We start from the raw sequence: 21,402 nt of genomic DNA on the forward strand, positions 1-21,402 counted from the left end.
CACAGTGCAATCCCACCATTCAGTGCTTGTTTCCCAAGCCTAATAGCAACAATTCACTATGTGAGCAGCTCTGTGAATGCCAAAAGTAATCTGGAGTTGTTTCTTTCCATGGCACACAGCAGCGCAGACACCATGTGTTGGTGTCATTATCAGATTTGCAGCTCATGAAATACTGCAGGATCATCCATGTTGTGTTCATAACACTCATCACAAGACTGGAGAGCAATGCTGGATCCATGCTTTCAGGCAGTAATGGCAGATGCAAAGTTTGCAGTGGCTGTTGAAAATCGGCATGAAAGAGTCAGAAGCCCATAGAATGATTGGATAGAGAAAACTGCGTCAGCAGATGGTAAGCCTGCCCCCATGATCACTTTCCAGAACTACCATTAGCAGTTGGTGGCAAGTTGCAGAGTGGGATAGCTACCCACATTGCTCTCTCTATTGATGCAAGAGCACCAACTGTGGATGCGCTCTGCCATGACAAGGAGAATTGTGTGGACATACAAAAATGGTTTAATTACAGTGGTGGATGATTGGCAACATAATTTAAGTTGACTTAATTTTATAGTGTAGACATAGCCTTAGATGTAGACAGTACAACGTCGACAGAAGAATTGCAGGTTGCAGCTGCAAGGAAAAAACCCACAAGGTTAGCCTTACAGAACATACATTGTTCACAACAGCTGGTTAACTCTTGCAATGAATGAAACACTTCACAGCAGTAAATACATTCCCTGGCCACATTTTGTCTTTTAAAAGAAGCGCCTACCAGAAAGGTACAACATATGGCAGAGTGCTGGGCAGCAGATTTTGGTTTGCAGGCTGGCATGGTAAGCACACAAGAAAGGGTAGGCGGTGTCAGGGTAGGCGGTGTCAGAGCACACCTGGGGACATTTTTTGATGGGGAAACTCTTGGCACATAAACAGGCTTTTCTGGGGAGCACCCTTTGCATGGCTGCACTGGCCACCAATGTATCCCAATTGTTTACCTCAGATTAAACATTAACCCACAATTGCATTTAACCCCTGTAGTGTGATTACAAGTGTGCACCCACCAGAAGTGCCTTTCCCACCATCACAGTCCTGCAACAGTAGGCCCTGAAAGGTGATTGGCTCCAGAGTTAGGAAAAGGTCCTGGCTGTCGGGGAGAATGGATCTTCCACTTGCCTGCTGCACATTCTCCTCCTCCTCTTCCTCATGAACAATGTCGTCCTCATTGTTGCCCATGGCCTGTGGGAGGTATCCACGGAGAGTGTTGGGGTACTGGTGGGGTCCCCACTTAGAATCATATGCAGCTGCTCATATGAGTGGCATGTCTGTGGCTCAGAACCAGAGCAACTGTTTGCCTCCCTTGTCTTCTGGTATGCTTGCCTGCGCTCCTTTATTTTCACACAGCACTACTGTGTGTCCCTGGTATAGCCTTTGTCCCCCAGGCTCCTGTATGATTTTGGCATAGATGTCAGTGTTTCTTCTGCTGGTTTGGTGCTCTGCCTGCAGAGACTCTTCTCCTCACACAGCAATCAGATCCAGTGTCTCCTGTATCCTCCATGCTGGAGCGCGTTTGTAGCCCTGGGCAGGCATGGTCATCTGTGCTGGTGAGCTCTCCATGCTGATCAAACGGAAATGGAATTCAAAAGTTCCCAGGGCTTTTCCTCTGTACCTAGCTGAAGTGCAGTGGAGTTGAAAGTGCTGTCCAGAGCGGTCACATTGGAGCACTCTGGGACATCTCCTGGAGGCCAATCCCATTGAATTACACATCATTGTGTCTACATTATCCCTAATTAGACCCAGGAAGGTCGACTCTAGCACTATGCCTCTTGCTGAGGTGGAGTATAGGCATTGATTTTACAAGCCCTTTAGGTCAGTGGAAAGGGCTTGGTAGTGTAGACATGCACACTATAATTTTGACCTAACGTGACATATGTTGACATAATGCTGTAGTGTAGACCAGACCTCAGGGAGGTGAATTAACTACAGTGACAGGAGAATCCCTCCCCTCACGGCAGTTGCACCGCTGTAGTGGTTTAAGTGTAGACATAACTAAGACAGAGGAAAAGGAAAAGCAGATGAAGGGAGGAGTGAGAGGGGGTGTGTGCGTGTGTGTGTGTGTGAGGGAGAGAGAAAAGATTCATCGATTTTTATGAACAGAAGAGACCATTAAATCATCTAATCGGACCTCCTGTGTACACTGGTCACAGAATGTCATTCAGTGAAACCTATGCTGAGCCCAGTAACTTGTGTTTGATTAAAATCTCTTCAAAAAGGCATCCACTGCTGGGGCCTAGCCACCTGTGCAGAGGAGGGAGAGGGTCACCTGTTGCCCACCCAGTGCTCTGGGGTGGGGGCTGCATGTTGCCGGCCCGCCTGGCGCTCTGGGATTGGGAGGCCACAAAACACCTGCTCATGCTCCAGGGCTGGAGGTGCTCAGGTGGCCTGGGGCTGGGGGGCTGGCGACCACGGGAGGTGCCTCTGGGCTTTGGCGGGAGCAGGGGGATGGGAGGAGTGGGGCCTCAGGTGGAAGGAGTGGGCTGGGGCAGGGATAGCCTCCCTGAGCCCATGGTTCAGCCACTGCCCATGCAGTCAGCCCATCCTCCATCCCTTTACTAGGTCTTTTTTCCCCCCTACCACCAGACTGCCTGAGACTGGTAAACTGGTTGTGCTTTTCCCCCCCTTCCTCACAGCAAAGCCTATGACTGGGTCTTGGATAACCAAAGGGCTGGAATTTTCCCCATCTTAGAAGTCACAGTTTAAACCTATGTGAGAGTTGTTTAGTTGTTACAACTTTTGGCAGGTGCCCAGTGCTAAAGTGCAGGAACTTGCTGATTTAGGCTCCAGATCCAGACAGCTAAAATGCAGTAGTCAGTATTCTGAGGGCATCTCCTTACAAAGTGGGGTTATTGGGTAAAGTGGCTACACTAGAGAGCTTACAGTGGCAGAGCTGCATTGGTGCAGCTGTGCTGCTGTACGCTCTCTAGTGTACCCATAGCCTTGGACTTCATCTCAACATCCTCATTTCTTAATTTGGGCTAAGGGCTGCAAGGACTGCTACTAGTTAGCACAGTGTCAACAGCTCTCTCACTGCATGATCCTGTGCCTATTGACGTCAATGACAAAACTTCCATTGATTTCAGTAGTTCAGGATCAGCCTTAGGAGTGATAGAAGGGAAATGATGCTGTAACAGTTAGTGGTGCTGAGTAGATCTGGTTGAGAATTTTCCAACAAAAATGTTTTTTCATTGGAAACTGCTGGTTTGTTGAAACTGTTCACAGAAAAGGGTTGGTTTTGACCAATTATCTGACTCAAATGTTGAAAAAATCATTTTCATATTTTCTAAATGAAATATTTGGTTTTCCATTTTGAAATGGCTTTTCATTTTGAAATTTAATCTAATTATAGTACAAAAATTGATGGTCAAAATTGAAATGAAACATTTTGAAATTCTCAAAAACAAAATGTTTCAATTAACCTGGACCAAACTATTTTTTGAATATTAAGATAAAAGATTTTTTTCCTGATTCAATATATGATTTTTTTTTTTAATATAGCAAAAATTTTCACAGGATGGGAAAACTGTTTCCTGCCCAGCTCTAGTGCTGACTCCTCCAGGGCGAAGTACACACTGCACTCTTTCCCATGTTTGTACAATGACTATTTCAGGTGGGGTTCCTGCAGCACAAGGTTACTGTGGATTCTGTTGCAGTGCAAAAATTGAAAAACTGAGCTGGTCTACACTGAAAACCTACAGTGACATAGCTACATCTCTCAGGAATGTGAAAAATCCACATCCCTGACAGATGTAGCTATGCCAACCTAGCGTCTGGTGTGGACAGTACTCTAGCTACTGCCTCCTGGGATGATGGATTACCTATGCTGACAGGAGAATCCTTCCCATCACTGTAGATGAAGGTTTCTAACCATCAGAGGAGTGAAGTTCTGGAACAGGCTTCCAAGGGGAGCAGTGGAGGCAAAAGACATATGTGGCTTCAAGAGTAAGCTTGATAAGTTTATGGAGGGGATAGTATTATAGCCTAATTTTGGCAATTAATTGATCTTTGACTATTAGCAGTAAATATTCCCAATGGCCTGTGATGGGACACTATGTAGGGTGGGATCTGAGTTACTACAGAGAATTCTTTCTTGGATGTCTGGCTGTTGAGTCTTGCTCACATGCTTAGGGTTTAGCTGATTGCCAGATTTGGAGCTGAGAAGGAATTTTCCTCCAGGGCAAATTGGCAGAGGCCCTGGGGGTTTTTCACCTTTCTCTGCAGTGTGGGCACGGGTCACTTGCTGGAGGATTCTCTGCACGTTAAAGTCTTTAAACCACAAGTTGAGGACTTCATTAGCTCAGACATAGGTCAAGAGTTTGTTACAGGAGTGAATGGGTGAAATTCTGTGGCCTGCGTTGTGCAGGAGGTCAGACTAGAAGATCGTAATGGTCCCTTCTGACCTTAAAGTCCATGAGTGAGTCTCTATACTGAAGCACTACAGTAGTGCAAATGAAGCACTGCAGCTGTGCCAATGTAGCGGTTTAAGTATAGACATACCCTGATTGTCAAAGAACCAACCATATAAAGGCTATTGAAAAGTAAAGTGAGAAAGCTAGATGGTCCTCACACCTTTACATAATAAATTAACCATTTTTTAGGAGTTGGTCCCAGTACAGCCATACCCTGGTCCCAGGAGCGGTGCCAGGATTTTTGGCACCCTAGGCGGGGGTCCTTCCGCACTCCCAGTCTTCGGGGCACTTTGGCAGCGGGTCCCAGAGCGAGTGAAGGACCCGCTGCAGAATTGCCGACGACGACCCAGAGCGCGGAACCCCCCCCCCCCCCCGCCTAATTGCCGCCCTCCCAAATCCTGGTGCCCTAGGCAACCGCCTAGGTCACCTAAATGGAAGCACCAGCCCTGCCTGGACCATGATACCACTCAATTGGATGAGCCTTAACTGAATCACAGTAAGTACCCCAAGGCAATAAGGACACTGACATTCCAGTATATAGCCTCTTTTGTGAAACTATAGGATAAATTTGGGATAGCCGCAGGCACTCCAAGGGATATAGCTATTTCCATCCTATTTCTCCTCCCTCACCTTTCTTTAGGCCCATTTCTTTCATATACATTAATAAAAGGATTTGTTCTTTTCTATTCTACTAATTTTATATGTCAATAGAAATGAACTACTTAATGAGGAATTTCTACCCAAGATTGATATTTCAGTTAGGACTTGACCTTGCATTGCTGTTTCCTGGTAAGGGTACGTATGCCACAACAGACACCGTTATTTACAAATTTGAGATCCAATCCACTGGTAGGTTGTGATGCTGTATGGAATATGGGTCACTATTTATATTATTGATACCAATATTAAAAAATTGCTATGAATCTTACAAGATATGCCATGTAAGGTATCAGTGGAAAAGTTATGATTGCTAAATATGATAATTGTGTTTATATGTATGCATCATCTTTGTCTTGTGAGTTATAAATACATGTGATATATTGATATCTCAAACTTGTGCTGTGTATCTGGGTGACACCCACAGACAGATTGGTATCAGCACTATCCAGCCTGCTTAATGGCCTATTAAGGGCAATCAGCTATACAGTGAACTCATTGAAAGAAGCCTGGGGCTATACTTATGAGTCAGCCGAACATGTAGGGACATGCCTGTGGACAGGGGACTCCAAGTGCTTTTTCACGCCCATGTGCTGTGAGCTTGTGTTTGGGACAAAGGCTATACAAGCCACATGGCAAAGGATATAAAAGGGCAGCTGCATCTTCTCCATTTTGTCTTCAATCCTGCTTCTCACCTCTGGAGTAACTTCTCTATAAACTGAAGCTCTGAACAAAGGACTGATAGAGCCATCCAAGCTTTGGATGTGTTCAAGAGAGACTTTACAAGCCAGCAAACTCTCTAATGCAACTAATAATCTGATATATGGACTCTGAAGTCATATGTATGTATCTGATTGCTTTGACCATTTAACAATTCTCTTCTTGTTCTTTTCTTTTATAATAAAGCTTTAGTTTTAGATGCTAAAAGATTGGCTGGCAGCATGGTATTTTGGGTAAGATCCAAAATAGTATTGATCTGGTAATGTGGCTGGCCCTTTGGGGATCAGAAGAACTTTTTGTATGGTGAACAGAGTTTTAAATAACTCCTCACCTTACTGGATGCACTGATTGGGACTCACCAGCTGGCACCTTCTGCTGATGACTCTCGGAATTAGCTCGATTCCAGTGGAGTATCCCCTCCTGGTGGTGTCCCATCCGTTGTTCTGCCCTCTGCTCTCCACTGCTGTCGCTGGACCCGCATTGCTCCCTGCTCGGTGGCATCCTCTTCAAGGCCACTGCCCTCCAGCAGTGTCCCTTAGTCCATCTGGACCCCCTTCTGGGGATCGGTGATCAGCAGTCCTCCACTCCAGCCATCATGTGCAACCCCACACCCCAAAGTCTGATCCTTCTTGTCAAGGATCTGGCGTAGGCTGTAACGGCTGCTCCCTACGGCCCATGGCTGGGTGTACTGCAATGGGGAAGGAGGGGACCCAGGTCCACCCTCTACTCTGGGTCCCGGCCCAGAGACTCTCTGGCGTCAGCCTCACTGTCCTCTTTCTTTCTCCTCCTCTGTCTGTTCCCCTGGGCCGCTTCCCCTACAGCCCCTTGCTCTCACTAGGCCCTTCCCTTCAGGGCCTGCACCCTGGTGGCTATGGGCTAGAGCCTTCTAGCCTCCCTGAGCCTGCCTAGCACTGCACTGTCTGCAGTGCTAGTTTCCCCTTGGAGACTGACCTTCCCCTGTCAAAGGTCTGGGACAGACTGACCGCTCCTGCTCTGGGCAGTCTTTATATATGGGTGAGCCTGGCCCTGATTGGCTCCCCATAAGCCCTTTTCTGATTGGCTTCTGGGCTGTGCAGGCTCTCTGGCCTGCCACAGCCCATCCTCCCAGGGAGTGGGGCAGTCCACCCCACTACAGGGGGTCAGAGAACTGAAATGCTATAGAGGGGTCTGTGTGATTTATTTTTTTTAGCTTCTTGATAACCAGTGTGGAGGATCAAGAGCAGAGTTTGTGATTGGTTGGTGAATCTAAGGCCTGTCTACACTGGCAAGTTTCTGCGAAGTAAAGCAACTTTCTGCATTGTAACTCCCGAGGTGTACACACTGCCAAGCCACTTAGTGCGCAGAAACTGCGCAGTTGCAGAGCTGTAAAAAACCCACCCCAATGAGAGGCGTAGAGCTTTATGCGACGAGGGTACAGCGCTGTGGTGCCAATGTAGACACCCTGGTCGATTACAGCACTGTGATTGACCTCCAGGAGCTGTCCCACAATGCCTGTTCTTGCCTCTCTGGTCATCAGTTTGAACTCTACTGCCCCGCCCTCAGGTGACCAACCTTCATCTCCACCCCGTAAATTCCTTTGGAATTTTGAAAGTCCCCTTCCTGTTTGCTCAGTAATGCATGCAGTGGTCTCAGTGCATCTTTCCAGGTGACTATGCCTGCTCCACGCACCAGGCGATCTCCTGCTTGGAGCAGTGCTGAGCTGCTGGACCTCATCAGCATTTGGAGAGAGGAGGCTGTCCAGTCCCAGCTGCTCTCCAGCCGTAGGAATTATGATACCTACGGACAGATTTCACATTCCATGACAGAAAGGTGCCATGACCGGGACACACTGCAGTGCAGAGTCAAAGTGAAGGACCTGCAGAATGCCTACCACAGGGCATGGGAGGCAAACTGCTGCTCTGATGCTGCGCCCACGAGCTGCTGGTTCTACAAAGAGCTGGACCCAATACTCGGTGGTGACCCAACCTCCACTGTGAAGGCCACTGTTGGTACTTCGGTGTCTCATGTGCCAGTCGAGAGTGGACCAAGCCAGGAGGATGTGGAGGGAGAGAGGGATGCAGAGGCAATGGCAGACTCAGAGGTCAAAGATGCATGCAACCAAAAGCTCTTTTCTACCCCGGAGAAGGCTATCCCAGTCACAGTAGTCAGATCTTGGTGAAGCACAAACAGGAGAGGAGGGCCCTGGTAAGTGGATTTGATTTTGGGAATCGCTGAAGTGAGTTGTTGGGGGCAGGAGGGTTGTGGAAAGCAGGCTTGTGTCTGTATGATGCACATACAACCACATACTTACTCTGAGTGGTGGAACAGGCTGTTGATTGACTGCCTCACTTCATGGGAACACTGATAATCTTCACGGGAATCTGCCTCAGAGATCTCCTGGCTCCAGTCTGTACCCGTGGCATTCCACTCCTCCCCTGTCACAGTCCAGCACTACGGACTACCCACTGCGCTGAACATCCATCCCTCTGCAGTTTGGCCCTGCTGAAGTACAGTAACTGCTGCACTTACTCCAAAGGAGAAGGCTGGATATGATCCTTGGATGTACACAAATCTTTAACCATGCCAGGACCCCACCTCCTCCTGGGACCTTCCCTTCCTCCATCCCCCTCAATGCTGATGTGTTTTTTGTTTGACTCTCTCCTCCGGTTGTTGTTTTTTAATAAAAGAATTGTGTTGGTTTGAAAGCAAGCTTTATTCTATTAATTGAAAGCAAACAGAGTCCTGCAAAGCAACAGACAGTTATCTTAAATCTTCATATTGCATGATCTACACCAATCACGTTCACCTTCTAGCATTACAAGCACTGCACTCCCAAGCATAGCAACAAATATTAGTGTCTTTCAGCTTCAAATTGCTGTCTCAAGGCATCCCTGATCCTTATGGCCCTGCTCTGCCCCCCTCTAATAGCCCTGGTCTCTAGCTTTTCAAATTCAGCTTCCAAGCGCTGAGCCTCAGCGGTCCAGCCCTGAGAGAAGCTTTCGCCCTTCCCTTCACAAATATTATGGCGCATACAGCAAGTGAATATAGGCATAGGACTGTTGTCATCGGCCAGGTCCAGCTTCCCATAGAGGCAGTGCCAAAGGGTCTTTAAATGGCCAAAAGCACACTCAACAGTTATTCTGCATTTGCTCAGCCTGTTGTTGAACCACTCCTTGTGCCCTGTGTATGGCTTCATAAGCCATGGATTTAAGGGGTACGGGGGTTTCCCAGGATCACAATGGGCATTTCTACTTCATCTATGGTGAATTTATGGTCCGGGAAGGAAGTCCCTGCATGCAGCTTCCTGAACAGGCCAGTGTTTCAAAAGATGCGTGCGTCATGCACCTTCCTGGACCAACCTGCGTTAATGTCTGTGAAATGCCCACGGTGATCCACAAGCACCTAGAGAACCACTGAGAAATACCCCCTATGATTAATGTACTCAGTGACTAGGTGGTCTGGTGCCAGAATTGGAATATGTGTGCCATCTATCATCCCTCTGCAGTTAGGGAAGGCCATTTGTGCAAAGCCATCCACAATGTCATGCACGTTGCCCAGAGTCACGGTCTTTCAGAGTAGGATGTGATTAATGGCCCTGCACACTTCCGTCAACATGAGTCCAACGGTCAACTTTTCCACTCCGAACTGGTTAGTAACCAATTGGTAGCAGTTTGGAGTAGCCAGCTTCCACAGTACAATTGCCACACGCTTCTCCAATGGCAGGGCAGCTCTCATTCTCATGTCCTTGTGCCGCAGGGCTGGGGTGAGCTCATCACACAATTCCATGAATGTGGCTTTCCTCATCCAAAAGTTCTGCAGCCACTGCTCATTATCCCAGACGTGCATGACGATGTGATCCCACCACTCGGTGCTTGTTTCCCAAGCCCAAAAGCAGCATTCCACTGTGGTCAGCACCTCAGTGAACGTCACAAGCAATCTCGTGTCGAAGCTAGTATGTATGGCGAGACCCATGTCACACTCCTCTTGCATTTGTAGTTTAAGGAATAACTCCACTGCCACTCGTGACGTTTTAATTAGAGCGAACAGCATACAGGTCAGCAGTTCGGATCCATTCCTGCAGAGTGCAGAGATTGCTGGGATGCGAAGTAGTGCATCACAGGGCATTGGGACAGGACCCCCTCCGCCTTCTCACAACTCTTAGTGTCAGAAGAGGAAAAGATGCCCTGTGGGATAGCTGCCCAGAGTGCACCACTCCGAATACCGCTGCAAGCGCTGCAAGTGTGAACACACCATTTCACAGGCTGGTGTCAGTGTGAACACACAACATTGGTTTCCTTTCAATGCTCTCTGAGCAGTGCTGTAACTGCTGGCACTGTAACTCTGCCATTGTAGACATACCCTAACTAAAGTGTTAACCACCAGTTTTGGGATAAACTGCTCTCTTTTTGCAGCCTCCCCTTTGACATTTTCAGTGTGGGCTACCCTAGGCACCTTGGGTCACATAATAGTGCATTGTATGTTATATCTAATATAATTCACTTCTGAAATTATCACTACAGCAGTGGATATGAGATCTTAAAATTTCTTCTCATATTTCAACTTATTTTTGTTGTTTTCTTTTTCTTGAGTTTACCAACTTCACATTATAGCTCTATCTTCTCCACATCCTGAAATTTATTCAGGTCTATGTCTAATGCCAATTTCTATGTTACTACTTTCTGGCTTCTCTTTTCTATCTTCATGAGCAACCCTAATGTAAGACAAGAGTCATAGTTTATCCCTGGAAAGTTAAAAATATTGAGAAATGAAAGATGCTGAAAGTCTACTATGTCAACAGATGTATAATCACACCCTAGCATTTCATTGTGTCCATACCATGTCATGTATCAGAGGGGTGGCTGTGTTAGTTTGGATCTGTAAAAGCAGCAAAGAGTCCTGTGGTACCTTATAGACTAACAGACGTTTTGGAGCATGAGCTTTTGTGGGTGAATACCCACGTCGTCTGATGCAAGTCATTTTCTTTTGTTTTCTATTACTGTATTTCAAAAGTTCCATATAGTAGATTTCTTTAATTTGCTGTTTCCACCGTTTGAAAATGTGCTTCTCATAGCAAATTTGCTCTCATATTACAGAAGCAGAACCAAGTACAAAACAGAAAGTTAGGAGGGAACTTCATTCAAATCTATATAGGAATTTGCATGCTTTGCTAGCTCTGCCATGTGACAGTTCAACAGCACTTCTGTTGTGCAGAACTGTTTATACACTATGTTTTTTTTTCTGAGTTGGTGTTCTTCTATTGTTGCTAAAAAGACAGTCCATCTGAAAGTAAATAATAAGCGTGAGAAATGGTAACTGCTCTAACTTTCATCATTCACTTGGCTATCCTTGTAACTTATGGTAATTATTCAATAAAAGCTAAAACGTATACCTCTTGCCACAAGAATGTGGTTCATTTTTTTTGAAAACCTGCCTTATTAGAGGAGACTCAAAGAGCTTGTCTTGTTTAGAAGGATGAGGGGAGATATGCTTGTTTTCTATAAATACATCAGAGGGATAAATACCAGGGAGGAAGGGGGTTATTTAAGTAAAGCACCAATGCTGACACAAGAACAAATGGGTATAAACTGGCTATCAGCAAGTTTGGGCTTGCAATTAATCAAAGGTTCTAACCATGGGTGTCAGGTTTGTATAATTTTTGGTGGTGCCCAGAACAGGTCCAAGCAGAGCCATCCCCTACATAGGCTGGACTGGGGCAACCGCCCTGGGCCCCATGCTTCAGGGGAATGTGGGGTTTAGGCACAGCTGTCTATAAGACGGACCAGGGCAACTGCCCCATGCCCCGCACTTTGGGGGCCTGTGCTTCAGGGGGATTCGGGGTCCAGGGTGGTCTGGTGGTTTAGCGGGGGGCCTGGTGCCGGCAACAGCAAGTGACCTGGCCCCAGCCTGCCCCTGCTTCACCTGCTTCACCCCCTCTCTGCCCCCATTCCACCCCTTCCCCCAAGTCCCCGCTTTACCTCTTTCCAGCTTCTGCCCCCTCTCCCAGGTGACACCAGGAACCAGCGGGGTAGGGCAGGGCAGGCTGGGTCTGAGTCATTTGTTGCTGCCGGTGCCAGGCCCCCTACTAATCCCTCAGGACCCCACCTCCCCCTGAAGCATGGGGCCCCCCAAAGCACAATAAACCCAAACATTGGTGGAGCCCAACCCATGTTCCTAAATATTGGTGGAGCATGGGCACCACAGGCCCATATACCTCTCCGTCTATGTTTCTAACCATCAGAGGAGAGAAGTTCTGGAACAGTCTGCCAAGGGGAGCAGTGGGGGAAAAAAACCTAACTGGCTTCAAGCCTGAGGTTGATATGTTAATAGAGTCAATGGTATGATGAGACTGCCTATAATGGCATGTAGTCCATCTGTGATGGCTAGTAGCAAATATCTCCAACAGCTGGTGATGGGACACTAGATGGGGAGGGCTCTGGCTTACTACAGAGAATTCTTTCCCAGGTGTCTGCCTGGTGGGTCTTGCTGAAATACTCAGAGTCCAACTGAATGCCAAATCTGGGGCCAGGAAGGAATTTTCCCTGAGAAAGATTGGCAAAGACCCTGGGAATTTTCTGCCTTTCTCTGCAGCATGGAGTACTGGTCACTTGTTAATTTTAGACTAGAGAAAATGGTGGAATCTCTGTTTAAATCAGGATTGAGAACTTCAGTAACTGAGCCAGAGGTTATCTGACTTTTACAGGAATAGGTGGGTGACATTCTTCTGTGATGTGCAAAAGGTAAAACTAGTGATCATGATGGTCCCTTCTGGCCTTAAAGTCTATGACTCTATTGTCTCTGGATGTATTATTTTCATTAGATATAGGTACACATAGTGCTGCAGTGCTGCAGTTCATGGCCGTTTGAAAGAGAACTGAGAAAAATGCATCCCTTTGTGACATCTGGTGAGCCTTAAGCTTTTTGCTGTTATTTCACAGTGGAACTCATCTCTTAGCCTCTTTAGTAATAGCTGGTTCAGAGGTGCGTCATCTCTCAGCTGCGAGGCTGCTCTAAATCATGCTAAGGGTCAGACCTGCCCCTGGCTGATCATAGATTTGGCGTGAGAGCAGAAAGGTGATGTACAGAAGCCACCTTTACTTCCCAGGTGTGCCCAGGGAAGTAAATGCTCCAGTGCATTTACGGTTGCCAATCATCCAGGGTTGTCCTGGAGTCTCCAGGAATAATTAAAGATTATTTCATGTGATGAAACTTCCAGGAATACATCCGACCAAAATTGGCATACTTAAGTGCACTTGAGGATTGCATTCCAAATATTTAGTTGGTAGCAGGGCTGCTGTAATATTACCTAATATGTGAACAAGGATTTCTTCCTGGCCACTGAGGAGATCCTATGACATGTAGATCATCTGCTACTGCAAGCTTCAGAGATGCTTGGAGCCAGCTGTGGGATGGAAAGTTTCATGAAGAAGAAATGAATTGGTTGTTTGAATGTTAGAAAATCACCAGAGCAAGGTGACATAAGCCAGTATGTGTGCAGTTTACATAGCTGTGGTGCCATTTTAGCTGATTGAATAATGTTAACATGTTTACAATAAAATATAACTAATGTTGCAGAATAAATATTGATTAAATTACTTGTTTCTATTCAAAGTATGGCTATACTATGGTGACACAATGGCAGCACTGCAGCTATGTCACTGTAGTGATATAGAGTAGGAAGGGATTTTTCCATTGCTGTCAATCAGGGGTGTGAATTTTTTTACAGGTTGCTATGTTGACCTAAATTTTAAAGTGTAGGCCTGGCCTGATTCTCATGTTTCATCCGTTTTTTCAAAATTAATACATAATAGATTGCATCTGAGTTGGTACACCAATCTCTCCCGTTCCTTCCTCTGTCATTCTCTGTTATTGTCATTTCCACTGTTAAATAACTTCATCTGGGTAGCAAAATCTTTAGGGCATGGACAGTTTTTATTTCTGTAAAGTACCTTGCAAAATTATAGAATCGCATAAATCTTAAGTATGATAAATAATAAAATAAATAGTGACACCAAGTTGTTTTCCTGCGGGTATAGCCCATGTGAATATGGTTTCCATACTTTGATGCAGGTGAGTTTGATCTGTTTTGGTACAAGGTGCTGCTAGGGTGGCTTAAACGAACTGCCTATTACACAATGCATGCAGGAAGAGCAATACAATTTATTGAAAGATTTCCATTGAATACCATGGCACTGAGACTCATTTTAACAACTGTAACAACTAGCCTAATTTGGTGTGGGTCTGTCAGGCCTAGTAGACTGGTGAAGTGGACCTGGTGTGGCTGGCCAGGAGAAGAGATGAGTCCCTGCCTGAGATCTCAGGGTGCAAGTGTTACATTTTGGCAAAGGGGGGAGAGGGTTGGATGTGTTTGTGTGTGTCACCCTTCAGCCCATGGGGTATGTGTATGTTGTGTTTTGGCCCGGGGAGTGCAGGTGTCATGCTTCAGCCTGTAGGGGATGTTTGTGTATTGTGCTCAGGCTTCCTCAGTAGGTGTGCATACATGTATGATCACACTTGGGGTTTGGTGCGGTAGCTGTATGTGTTCATGCTGGGTGTGTGAGATCATGCTTGGGGGCTGATGGCTGTTAGTGTTAACAGTATGTGTGAGAGAGATCACACATGGGGCCTGGGGGAGAGAGAGAGAGAGAGAGAGAGAGAGAGAGTGTGTGTGTGTGTGTGTGAGAGAGAGAGAGAAAGAGAGAGAGAGTGTGTGTGTGAGCGCGCGCGCTCAGATAAAGCCTGAGGCTGGCTGTATTATTCATGTTGTGTGCGTGGGATCTCAAGTGGGGCCTGGGGCTGTGTGTGTGAAATCTCAGGTGGGGCTGGCTGAAGGCTGTGTGTTCATGCTGTATGTCGTGAGGCCGCCTGGGGCCGAGCTGTTTGTCATGTTTCGGCCTAGCGGCCCCTGGCTCTACACCCCCCGCGAGCCCAGTTCTCCGACTCATGGGGGCGGGGCTGATGCCGGACAGCTCCCGCCCAGGCGCTCAGCCCGGCGCGCGCGCGTTGCCTGGGGACAGGGGCGCGTGGGGAGGAGGGGGTTACGTGGTGACGTTATTTCTATATGAGCGCGAGCGGCGGGAGCTTGGGTCTTTTTACCGCCAGCCGCGCGGCACCTCCTCGTCGTTCCTGAGTCACTGCGAGCCCCGGTCCGGCGCAGGTACTGAGGGGGGAGCGGCTGGCAGGGGCCGTTGCGGAATGAGGGGGCCTGGCTCTGGGCGGTTGGGGGTTCGCTCAGCTCTCGGGGAAGGCGTCCCTCGGCCTGGCCGGGCCCCTGTTCCGGGGTCGGCAGGCGGGGGTGGGCTGGGACTGGGCCGGGCCGGACGGAGTTGGTTGTCCCGGTGTCTGCGCGGAGCGGGGCCCCTCCCCTTCTGCGGGGTCTTTCTGCTCCTCCCAGGGGAGTAGCGCCGGTCAGTCGCCTCCCCCGGGGCCGCCATGGCCGCTGGGGTCGCACTAGGCCGCGCTGGGGGGGGGCTGGCGGCGGGGCGGGGCGGGGAGAGGTCGGTTTGCCCGGTAGTAGCACGTGGGGACTGGGCTGCCCCCGACTTTCCCAGGGGCGCTGTCCCGCCCGATGCTGGTGTGTGTGGGGGGAGGAGAGTCGGGGTGCGTGTTGGGGGTGAATAGGGGAGGCTGTGCTGAGGCGGATTGGGCGAGAGGGGGGCTGTATGTGGGGTCGGTGGCTGTGGCGGGGGGGGGTGGTTCTTGTGGGTAGAGCGTGGGGAGGAGATGCGTCTGGGGAGGGTAGAGAAGAATGCCTTGTGCTAGCTCTGGCTCTTTGCTCTCTCTCCGGCGAGCGTGGAAGCTAATGTGCTGCGCAACTTGTTACTGACAGGGGGGCCCAGAGATTCAGAGCCTGGCGATGAATCGTTTGTGCTCCCAGCCTTGTCTCCGCTCAGTTCCTAGCTTCCACCGGTGCATGGTATCTAGTGAGTTGAGAGCAGCATGCTAGTCCCCTCTGGGCTTCGTTCTTGGTGCTTACTCACAATTCCGTGTAAAGGTCGGGGTTAAAGTACCATTAGTGACTGTAAGTGATGATGAGTGGTAGCTTCGCTTGTCAAAAAGAAAACTTGTCCTATTAGTAACCTCCACCACCTGGAGTAAGTTTCAAGCAGTGCTGAGGGGTTGTTTTTATATTGTTATCAGTTGCATAATATTACTAGTAATACCAGAATTTAGACTTCAAAAAATCCACTTGCCCCAAGAAGCCAGGGAAGACACTTACAACATGAATAGCTACATAAAATAGTTTAATAAAAAACATTCTGTCTCTATTTGGTTGGTAAAATAACTCTCCAAAAGTGAACAAAGGGTAATCAATATGCTGATGTTTACTTAGTTTGTAGCCAGACATTCAGTGCCTCTACAGCAGTAGCAGAGTGCAGTTCATAAGATTTGTTAGATTCCTTGCTGCTGTTTGGAACTTGGTGGAAGACTCGTGTACAGCATGCTGTAGTTCCTTGGGAAAAGTTAAGACCAGCAACAGCAGAGGTAGACTCTGAGATACTCACAGGGGAAGAGGAATCCAAAGACCAGGAGACTGGAGTAGTGCCAGAAGAGTACCAGTGAATTCTTCTGCTCCTCCTCACATCAGGCATAAGGCTCTGGAGGGAGAGAGAGAAGTGAAGACTCTTCCCTTGAGAGCAGTTTAGAGGCTTTGGAAAGTGTATGGGAGCACTCCTAGCAGGTTGGGATGCTAGGTTTCTTACCAGGGCCTTGCCCTGTGAGTGTATTTTGTGTCTGGTAAACTTTTCAAGCTCTTACCAGAATTCTAGTGAACTTAAATTGAAATAACAGACTTATTTGTTTTCAGTCCCTCATAAATTTAGAAAATTCTTGTTTTAATCTGTCATTTACACAAACTTGTAAAGATGTTCACTTATGGGAACTGATGACATTAAGCAGAATTAGGCATTGTGCAGGTATGTTGCAAAGCTTCCCCGCAGCACTTTTTTCTTGTTATGAGACTTGGTTATTCTAGGCAGAGACCGCATTCCTGAGAATGTCACCATATTATACTAAATTGAATTTCTGCAAGTCAATGACATTGGTAGAAGGTTGTCCAATTTCTGAACTTCCAAAATACAAAGCAACCACATGAAATAAACTTATTCATTATCAGAGAAGTGTCAAACGAAGTAGCTGTCAAAGCAATAAAAACAACTTTTGGAGTGGTTGAGTGTCTGTTTAGTTTGCATTATCCTAAGGGATGCAAGACACAGCGTCTATCTACGGTTAATCACTCCACGGCCCAGTGGATGTTTTAGAAATGTTCAGCTGTTTGTCTTTGCTGGTACCATGTTTGAGCACCAACTGATTTTGTGGTCTGTGGTCATAGGACTTTGGGATGTGCACATGTTTAATTTGAGACAGAACAGTTCTAAGCCTGGCCATTACTTTTATGGGGAACTTGGAGAACTTAAGGAACAGCTGGATGCTGCAGAAAGTGGTGACATTTGTTATATTTTAAATATGTTCATTATTCTGTGGGAAGTACAAAATCTGACTTAATCCACAAAATGGGTGGCATTCTCGCCTCTAAATTAAATACTGAACCAGAAGTTCAGCCTGTCACTAGGTTTTAAGATGCCACCAGATGAAATGTGAAAGCTGATTCCTAATTGCTTGTGGTTAGAGCCCTTGGCTTTCAAGAGTAGGCTACTGAACTTGTTGTCTGGTCACTTTCTAGTTTGGGTAAATGCCTTGTAACTACTTTCCATCTGTCCTAAAACTGCAGAGCAAATCTACAGATCTTACAACAGCTGTTTCACTCCAAAAGTGTTGGTTGATAGTACATTTTTTGTAGATTTGTTTGTAAATTGCTTTTGGGACTTTTTGCATTCAAAAGTGGTGTATAACTAAAGTTGGTTAATTAAAAATAAATTGTTAATTCCACTAACTGACCTTGGCCTGCAGAAGCATAATTCCACCTAAACCACATCTAGCTTTTATATGCAAATGTTCTTTATATTTAGTCCAGTCAACACACGTATAGAAGTTTTACAAAAAGTGCTTGTAGACATCTACATTTTAGCTTCTGACTGACTGACTTAATTGGATTTAAAAACACAATGTGGGTAGCCTGTTGAAGATTTCTTGTATGCATTTAACAGATTTTGTAGATGCAATAAAATTAGTGCAAAGTGGGCATGTAATGATAAAGCTCAGGCCTCATGTACTCTATAGCAAGGCTGGACCTTAAATTTGCAGGAATATTTCTGAATTTTATGATATACTAGAAACTTTGCAGCAACATCATTTGTTAGAATTGACCCAAGCTGCCTTGGGGGGCACCAGGAAACAAAAAAAATATGGCTTGAGAGAACCAAAACAGAATTTTTGTTCTTAAACCCTTCCTGTTAACTTTTTCATGTTTTTGGTGGTTTGTCCCAGTTCAGCCTCCTCCCCCGCTCCAAAAAAAAAACCAAAAAAAACCACTTTCAGATGTGAATTTTTCTTTGAAGATTTTTTTTTTTTCCTGGCCAGCACTATTTACAGTTTGTTCAAGTGTGTGAACAGTTCAAAGCATTGAGTTTCACCTGCCATTGTTTTGCCCATTCACCTAGCAAGTATCACATTAAAAGTGGGAACTTGGGAGCTCTCTTCCATTGCTGGTGCCGCAACTACACAGGCTGGTAGCACTTTAACGTTGCTAGTGAAGATATACCCTAAGCCCATGTCCAGACTAACTCGCGGCATCGGCGGGTTAAAATCGATTGCTCGGGGATCAATATATCGCGCCTAGTCTGGGCGCGATGTATCGATCCCTGAGCGCGCTTACATCGATTCCGGAACTCCATCAACCCGAACGGAGTTCCGGAATCGACATGGAGAGCCGCGGACATCGATGCCATGCCGTCTGGACGGGTGAGTACCTCGATTTTAGAAATTCGACTTCAGCTACGTTATTCACGTAGCTGAAGTTGCGTATCTAAAATCGATTTTAATACCCTAGTCTGGACGTGGCCTAAGACAGCAGTAACTTTCCTTAGACTTCAGCTCTCAAATTCTCTACAAGCAAACTATCATTTAGGAACTCATGGAGCCTCAATTTCAGCTCCTACTATTAAGGATAAACAAGAACTGCTCAGATTAATAAAGGACAAATATCTACATGGGCTTGTACAAAAGCCTTCTGAGCAAATCCTGGGCTAGTTCTAACAAAAGGGTTTGATTTCTCTTCCCCCCCCCCCCAACATAAAGATTCTCTTGCATGTTTCTATCGGATAGTAAACAATTTAGTCAACAAGCACTCAGCAACCCCTCTGCTAGTTTGTAGCACTGTGATGTTTACCTGACAGACTTACATCAGTGTAACTGCGTCACTCAGGGGTGTGAGAAATCTACACTGCTGAACGATGTTATAACGACCAAGTGTTGTCTACATGGGCTATGTCGGCAGGCGACCTGCTACCACCTACTGCAGAGGTGGATTAACTACGCCGATGGTAGAAACTCTTCTGTCAGCACAGGAAGGTCTTCACTTAAGCGCTGCATCTATGGTGATGCAGCATTTTAAGTGTAGACCTTCCCTGAGTGCTTGTAAGTTACTCTTGCTGGGAACATAGAATAGGATCCCAGATTCTAGTGAAGTGAGTAAGGAAACGTACTACAGAACTAGTTTAAAACTATGACCAGTCAATTAATTCTACCCTTTTATTCTGTTATTCAGACTCTCTGAACTGGTTTTAAAAGTGGGGTAACTAGAATGTAGGGACCTAGAATACAGGCCACACGCTACTAATACTTGCTATACCGCACAAGCTTTACTTCTGTGTTGATAGAGAAGTACAATCTTGTGTTCTAAAACTAGAACGAAGAATCAGGGACTTAAATCTGGAATTAATGTTTAACAGACTGCCTCAGTTTCTCCATTTCACCATCAGTAAAAAGGCAATAATGCCTATCGTGAGAGGATGTTGTGTGGGCTAGTTGCATCATGTATGAAGAAAAAAACCACAACCTATGAAGTATTCATCCAAAGACTTCAATGTATTTTTTATTCTCCATGCCCAATTCTGCAGAGGAGTTATCCGGGAGTTGGCAGAAATGCCAGAAAGGGATACATGCAGTGTAGCAATTTGGCAAAACAATTAAGGGCAGCAAGGGTCAGTTTAATATCTTATCTGACAAGATCAACTTGTACACATTACAAAATCACCTAAAGGAAAGGATAATGTCAGCTGGCTGTTGAGATCAATTGCACTCAGACATGACATGGTTGACAATTACACCGATATCTGCAAGCCTTTGGAGCAGTGGTGGGCAACCTGTGGCCAGGATAATCTGCTGGCAGGCCATGAGACCATTTGTGTACATTGACTGACTGTCTGCAGGTGTGGCCGTGGTTCCCGGCTAATGGGAGCTGCGGAAAGCAATGTGAGCCAGCCACTGTTTCCTGCAGCTCCCTTCAGCCGGGAATGGCAAACTGCGGCCACTGGGAGCTGCAGAGGGCCATGCCTGTGGATGCTCGATGTAAACAACCTGTCTTTTGGCCTGCCAGTGGATTACCCTGATGGGCTGCATGCGGCCCACAGGTAGCAGGTTGCCCACCACTGCTTTGGAGCATTGTGCAACATGAAGGTGGCTTTTCTTCCACTAGCTTACATTAAGTATATTTTTAACAGCTGTACCTGAATAAAGCTTTTTAAAAGTCTCTTAAAATGTTGAAAAGTGCTTCAAAATTAAGTACTTTGAAGAAGTCTTTTGAAACCTAATGTCTAACAAGGCAGAAAACTCGGCAGCTCCAAGCCTGAAGCCTAGTAGCTAACTCTTCTACTGCTGGCTGCAGTTCATTCCTGTTCCCATGGAAACCAGTCTTTCAACAATAAACTGTAAATCTGATTTTAAAAAGAAAACTCTCCTGTTTTCAGCCACCAATTCACTGTTTATAGAATCAGAGAGGGCAGCCAGCAGCAGTCTTGAACTGTTGTAAGTTTCAGTTACTGTGGCTTGGAAAAGCCACTATAGCAATAAGCCACAACAAAAGCATGCACATATTAATTGTAAATGTCAAGTGAGGAGGCCTACTGTAGAGTAAAAAGCACACCACTAATCTACTAATGATGGCCACATTCCAGCTTTTTTACAGAGTATGGCTCATTTGCTTAAAGTTTTAAGAGATTCTAAGGTCATTATAGCACACATCCTTCCATTATGAAAAACAGTTCTAGTATAACAACAAACTAAGTGTGGAATATAATTGAAGACTTGGGAAAGATTCCAATGCTTTTCCAGATTTTCCCTCTCCCACCCTATGTTGCCTCTATTAGCTTCAGTTTTCATGCCCCAAATAACACTTAGTGCTCACTGATTTAACAAATGGCAATAAAGAGCCCTAATTCACAAACTAAATCCTTAAGCACTAGTGCATGGGGATGTGAGCAAAAATATCTGAGGAACTAGCCATAATGGGATTTTGAATCATCTGTAGCCTCATTCATAATCCATAGTTGCTAAAACCCATTCGCTGCCTAGTGTTTTGAGGTTTTTGTTTTCAAAGCTTATTACTATTTCTCCCTTTTCCATAAATATCCTGATTTGAGAATGCTAGTTAGATCATATTACATCCAAAAAAGCACATTGACAATATTAAGGT

General features: G+C 46.2%; 1 protein-coding gene across 5 annotated transcripts in view; it reads left to right on the top strand.

Annotated features, from left to right (window-relative positions):
• Window positions 1–14,836: 14,836 nt before the first annotated feature.
• The window catches only part of NAP1L1 (nucleosome assembly protein 1 like 1), a 53,632-nt gene continuing 47,066 nt past the window's right edge, over window positions 14,837–21,402 (top strand). For 2 of the 5 annotated variants that reach the window (XM_030548691.1, XM_030548693.1), the window contains exon 1: window positions 14,838–14,967. The gene's annotated coding sequence lies outside the window, so the exon portion shown is untranslated. Of the gene's footprint in view, window positions 14,968–21,402 lie in introns of all 5 variants that reach the window. The other 3 variants (XM_030548692.1, XM_030548697.1, XM_030548695.1) reach the window with 3 other exon arrangements.

The sequence above is a fragment of the Gopherus evgoodei genome, chromosome 1, assembly GCF_007399415.2.
Source record: "Gopherus evgoodei ecotype Sinaloan lineage chromosome 1, rGopEvg1_v1.p, whole genome shotgun sequence".
Classification (NCBI taxonomy): Eukaryota; Metazoa; Chordata; order Testudines; family Testudinidae; genus Gopherus; species Gopherus evgoodei.